This window comes from Psammomys obesus, unplaced genomic scaffold, assembly GCF_907164565.1.
Source record: "Psammomys obesus unplaced genomic scaffold, mPsaObe1.curated_primary_1811, whole genome shotgun sequence".
Taxonomy (NCBI): domain Eukaryota; kingdom Metazoa; phylum Chordata; class Mammalia; order Rodentia; family Muridae; genus Psammomys; species Psammomys obesus.
Genome location: NW_026589644.1, coordinates 23,654 through 29,352, shown reverse-complemented (window position 1 = coordinate 29,352; position 5,699 = coordinate 23,654).

Genomic DNA, 5,699 nt, shown 5'->3' with positions numbered 1-5,699 from the left:
CCTCCTGGCAGGGCACCTGCTGAGCGGCCTCCTGGCAGGGCACCTGCCTGAGCGGCCTCCTGGCAGGACACCTGCCTGAGCGGCCTCCTGGCAGGGCACCTGCCTGATGGGCTCCTGGCAGGGCACCTGCCTGATGGGCTCCTGGCAGGACAGGCTCCTTCCCGGCTGCTGACTCGGGGCTCCGCCTCCCCCAGCTAGGCCAGGGGTCTCCGCCCACGGGCCTCAGTCGCTTCAGTGCCGGAGCCCTGCGGGCGGGCCGGGCGGAGAGCAGCGGCAAGGCGCCTGCCGTGCACGCGAGAGGACCTACTGTGCACGCATGAGGTCCCACTGCGCACACCCGCCGTGCACCCATGAAGCCCTGAGCGGATCCTGTCAGGTGCAGACTGGAGCCGTCACCACCGGGATGCGGAGGCAGGAGGGTCTCCGTCTGGCGAGCGGCCGGGCCAGAGCCTCAGAAAGGAAGAAGAGAAAGGGCGTGGGCAGCTCAGCTCCAGGCGTGTCACCCAGGGGGAGGAGAACCCACTCCTCCAGGCAGTCTTCTGCCCTCCGCCCACACTCCTCTCCGGGAACACGCGTGCACAGGCACGTGGCCAGCCCGGCCACTGGGCCCCTTCACGAGGCAGGCTCTGCCGGGGCAGGACCCTGGGAGGGAGGGGTCTGGGACCGGGGTGGCTGGACGCAGGTAGAGTGGGGGGGGGGGGGGGGGGGCGGGGGCATGGGGAGGGACACAGGGAAGAGCACGGGGCGGGAGCACAGGAGGGCGAGGGCAGGGGCCCGGGGAGGGGCACGGAACAGGAGCCCAGGAGGGCCTGGAGCAGCCCTTCCTCCACCTCTGTCCCGGCAGGAGCTGCGGGAACTGGAGAACGGCCCTGCAGAGGGCGAGCGAGCGCGGGGCGGCTCACGATGGCCTGAGTTCGGCTCTGGAGCATGTCCACAGCTCCTGACCCCGCTGACCCTGGCCACCCCAGCATGTGCTCCATGGGGCCTCAGGACAAGGCATGTCCCGGAGGGTTATGCCCATCGCTGAGCTCACGCCAGGCGTGGTGCCCGGCCCAAGGGCCCAAACCAGACGTGAGGGTGCAGGCCCTCGGGCCAGCGCGTGGCAGGAGGCCGGCCATTCCGGCTGCCTTCGGGCAGAGAGAGGGTCTGAGGCGTCAGGAAACACACGCAGTGGGGTGTGAACTGGACAGATGGCCCCGTGGTCAGGACCTGGGTGTGACAGCGCGCAGCCACACACACACACACACACACACACACACACACACACACACACAGCCTACACGTAGGCCAATCAGAAAAAGAAATCTTTCTTTTCCTAAACAACGTCTCTGGGTGTGGCTCTAGCTCGGGCGGAACTCACTAGGAGACCAGAGCGGCCCTGAGCTCACAGATTGCCCTGTCTGCGCCAGCACCTGGAAGAGAGCGGGTGACCATGGCAGCGGGCGGCCGGCCGGGAGGTTCCTGGAGGAGCAGAGGCCTTGGACTCAGGCTGCTGGGAGGACGCTTGCCCGCTCGCCCGCTCGCCCGCCAGCCAATCTGCCCTGAGCTCCAGCCCCGAGAGAACAGCCGCCCTCTATCGTGCAGATGCTGCTGCGGAGACAGCGTGGCCGTGGCCGAGGCAGCTCTCATTTGAAAAAGAAAAAAAAGCATTTAATTGGGCTTAGCCCGTGGTCACCACAGCGCGTGGGTGTGGCCCGGGCTCGCCGCCACCTGGTGACCGAGGCTCCCGGGTGCCCGCGGGCCACCCTCCCTCACAGCAGCGCTTCTCTCTGTTCACGGTCGCCTGAGCCATCACAGTGCCCTCCTTCCCCTCCGCCGGCTCCCGCCCACCTCCTAACGGAGTCCCCACACACCTTCCTCAGGCCTTTATCCTCTGCCAGGCCTCACAGTGTGACTTAAGGAGCGGGGACACGGCTCAGTCACTAACACTCGTCACACAAACGGGAGGACCTGAGTTCACCTCCCCAGCCCCGGTGTAATCCTCACGCCTGTAACCCCAGCCCTGAGTGGCAGGTCACCGCCAGGCTTCTTAGCTGGGTCGGTGAGCTCACACCGTGAGAGACCCTCTCCAGGATAAGGTGCAAGGCGCAGCCTTAGAGTTCAGCTCGTTTCCTCGTCCTGGGGGCCTGCCATCGGCTTTGCCTGTTTGTTGTTCGTTTTCTGAGACAGCATCTCTGTGTGTGTCTCTCTGTCTCTTTCTCTGTCTCTGTTGTCTGTGTCTCTGTCTCTCTCTCCCTCTCTCTTTTCCCTCTCTGTCTGTTTTTTCCCTCTCCCTCTCTGTCTCTCTCTGTCTCACTCCCTTTCTGTGTCTCTCCCTGCTTCTCTCTCTGTCTCTCTCCCTCTCTCTCTGTGTGTATCTACCTCTCTCTGTCTCTGTCTCTCTCCCTCTCTCTCTGTCTCTCTCCCTCTCTCTCTGTCTCTGTCTCTCTCCCTCTCTCTCTGTCTCTCTGTCTATCTCCCTCTGTCTCTTTCTCTCTGTCTCTCTTGTCTGTGTCTGTGTCTCTTCCTCTGTCTGTCTCTCTCTCTCTCTGTCTCTGTCTCCACACTCCTGGAACTCACTCTGTAGACCAGGCTGGTGTGGTTTCGCACTGATGTGGTCTAGGGGTCTTGAACACTGATGTGGTCTAGGGGTCTTGACTGGGCAGGGAAACAGAAGTGCAGGCAGCAGCAGAGGGAAGCTCCGCTGAAGCCCGAGGCAGAGCCAACAGTTAAGGCGGGGCTGCTCTGGACCTGAGGAACCAAGCCCGCTGCAGGCGCAGAGAGAAGGCCTTCCCCTCCCTCGGGGTCTGGAGACAGGATGGTGATTGGCCAGCCATCGGCGCCGTGGAGTGAGCAGTCCTGGCCAGGCCTCCTGTGGAGGCCTCAGCCGGGAGCTGGGGGGCTGGGGAAGGACCCCAGCTTGGAATCTGCCACCTTGGCTGCCATGGCCCTCTCCCTGTGCCTCTAATTCCGGTGTGTTACCGCTGGCTTTGAACTCACAGACACTCACCTGCCTCTATAGTGTTGGGATCAAGGATGCGTCCTTATGCCCAGCTGTCCTTCCTTCCTTTCCTTCCTTCCTTCCCTCCTTTCCCTTCCTTCCTCCTTCCTTCCTTTCCCTCTCTCTTTCTCTCTCTGTTTCTCTCTACTCCCTCTCCTTCTCTTTCCTGATTATTGTGGTAGGGTCTCATCTAGCTCAGGCTGGCCTTGAACTCACTACGTAGCTGAGAAGGACCCTGAACTGCCCCTCCCGTGTGGCTGCTGAGAGCTGGGACTGCAGACACGGCTCCTACAGGCAGGGACCTGAGCCCAGAGCTTTGCGCCTGCGGCAAGCACGCTGCCCTGAGCCACGCACTCGCGCGCGCACACTCACACACACATGCACACCCACACGCGCAGCCGCGCACTGCTGTGCCCGGCAGCCTCTGCCCCAGCACCCGCCACGGCTGCCGGGAAGGGACTCGGGTCATGGCTGGGAGCCTGAGCGCTAGCTAGGGCTTGCTTATTGCGGGGAGCCAGGAGTCATCGCTCAGCCTGTGAAGGGAAGGAGCCTGGGGAACGCGGGGAACGCGGGGAACGCGGGGAATGCGGAACCGGGGCCGGCCGGGAGGGTGAGTCAGGGCCAGGCCATCCGGACGGGACGCCAGGGAAGAGGTGGACGATGGACGGAGGCTGCTGGCTGCTGGCTGCTGACGCGCGGCGGTGCTCACAGCCGGGCCTGGGCGGCCCCTCCCCTCCTCTGGCGGCTCCTCCCTGCCGCGGGCCGGGCGGGCGGAGGCTCACGCTTGTTTACATGGCTGAGAGAGGCCCGCAGAGCAACCCTCGGGGAACAGAAGCCAGACAGGCCCAGGGGGGAGGCAGGGGCAGACAAGCAACGCTATTTCTTCTTAATGATTTACAATAAAAAGATCCTCATGGATTTACAGCGGAGTCTGTTTATTCCTGGCCTTTCGGGGTTTGCAAACAGGGCAGAACATTCTGAAGAGGAGGAGGAAGAGGAGGAGGAGGAAGAAAGGCCCCAGGGGCTGGGGTGAGGCTCAGTGGGTAGAGCTCCGCCTTGCGAAGGCTGCGTTCAAGCCTCAGCGCCTCACAAAGCAGGGAGCAGGACTCCAGAGGCGGGTGGAGGCCTCGGCCACCTGAGGCCTTGGGGGCCGGGCAGGGAGAGAGGAGAGGCTCGGGCTGGAGCCTGGGCCTGGGGGCAGGCCGCGCGGGGAGCCCGCTCAGGCTCCCTCTTCCCTGCACGGTTAGTAGGAAGAGGCCAGGTGTGTGCCACGGGGGCCTGTGGGTTCAAGGCCAGCCTGGCTGCAGCGGCAAAGCAGGAGCCTGTCAGAGACACACGGATCCTCACAAGGGCCCACACGGCCTGAGGACACTCAGCCACACACGACACGACACGCACTGACACCTCGCACTCCGTAGTAAGCGTGAGAGAGAGGAGGGCTCGTGGGAAGTGTTCGGCGCCTGAACACCAGGCCCTGGTCTGAAGCCTACCCTGAGCACGTATTTTTAATTTTTATTTATTTGTTCATTTTCTTTGGGTTTTACAAAACAGGGTTTCTCTGTGTAGCCTTAACTGTCCTGGCCCTGCTCTGTAGCCCGGGCCGGGCTCACACTCAGCTCCGCCTGAATTAGAAGTATTTAAAGCTGAGGCTCGGAAGGATGACGTTATGCTGGATGTGGGACCCTCAGTCTACGCGCTTGGGAGGCTGAGGCAGGAAGATGGAGAGTTCAAGGCCAGCCTGAGCCACCTCGAGAGCCCAGGCCAGCCTGAAGTCCACAGAAAGACTGACCTGAAAGCAGACAGACAGACAGACTGACCCAAGATCCAGCCCCAGGCGTGGCCTGCGGGCGGCTGACGTCATTGTCGGATTCCCCCATTTACGGTTGCTGGTTGCTGTGTGGCCCTGGTCATCCCTCTGGATTAAGTAACCCTCCCGCCCTGGGTCACCCCGGGGCCGCGGCGTCGGGCCGAGGGGCGCACGGCAGCCGTCCGTCTTCCATTTATAGAGCAGTTGCGGCGGACTACAGCTCCCATCGTGGCCTCGCCGAGTCCGTCTACTTTTATGGACACAATTTGAAACTCTGTAGGCCCACACAGCCGTGCATGCGTGTGCATGTGTGGGCGCACGCGTGCGGGTCAGAGGCTGGCAAGATGGCGCAGTGGTCGGCAGCTTCACAAGGTGGAGATTTGACTTTGATCCCCAGGGTGAATGAAAGAACCAACTTTGAGGTTGTTCTCTGAGCACATGTGCCTCGAAACACAGCCCACACATACATACATCACACAGGCGCGCGCGCGCACGCACACGCACACGCACGCACACTTTTGTTAAAGTCTGTTCCCACAAGCACAGCTACATAGTAGGGGCCGGAGCAGAGTTGACTCTGAGCTGAGAGCTCAGGGAAGGGCAGGAGGGGAGCCGGGTGTGGACAGACGGCCGGGACCCCCGGGCCTCCTCTGCCGCCCTGGGCCGCCCCCCCCCCCCCCGCCTCCTCTGCCCGGAGCCGGAGCCGTGATTGCAGAGGGCCGCGCCCGACCCTCCGCCTGCTCACCGTCAGGGCCGCCCAGCGAGCTATTTTCAGAGCTGTGTGGTTTGGAGAGCCACCAGGCCAGAAATAGTGCCGCGAGGCCCTCTCCCACCCCCGGCTCTCCCAGTGAAGTCACCAGGCCATGGGGGAGGCCATGGGGGGAGGCCATGGGGGAGGCCATGGGGGGAGGC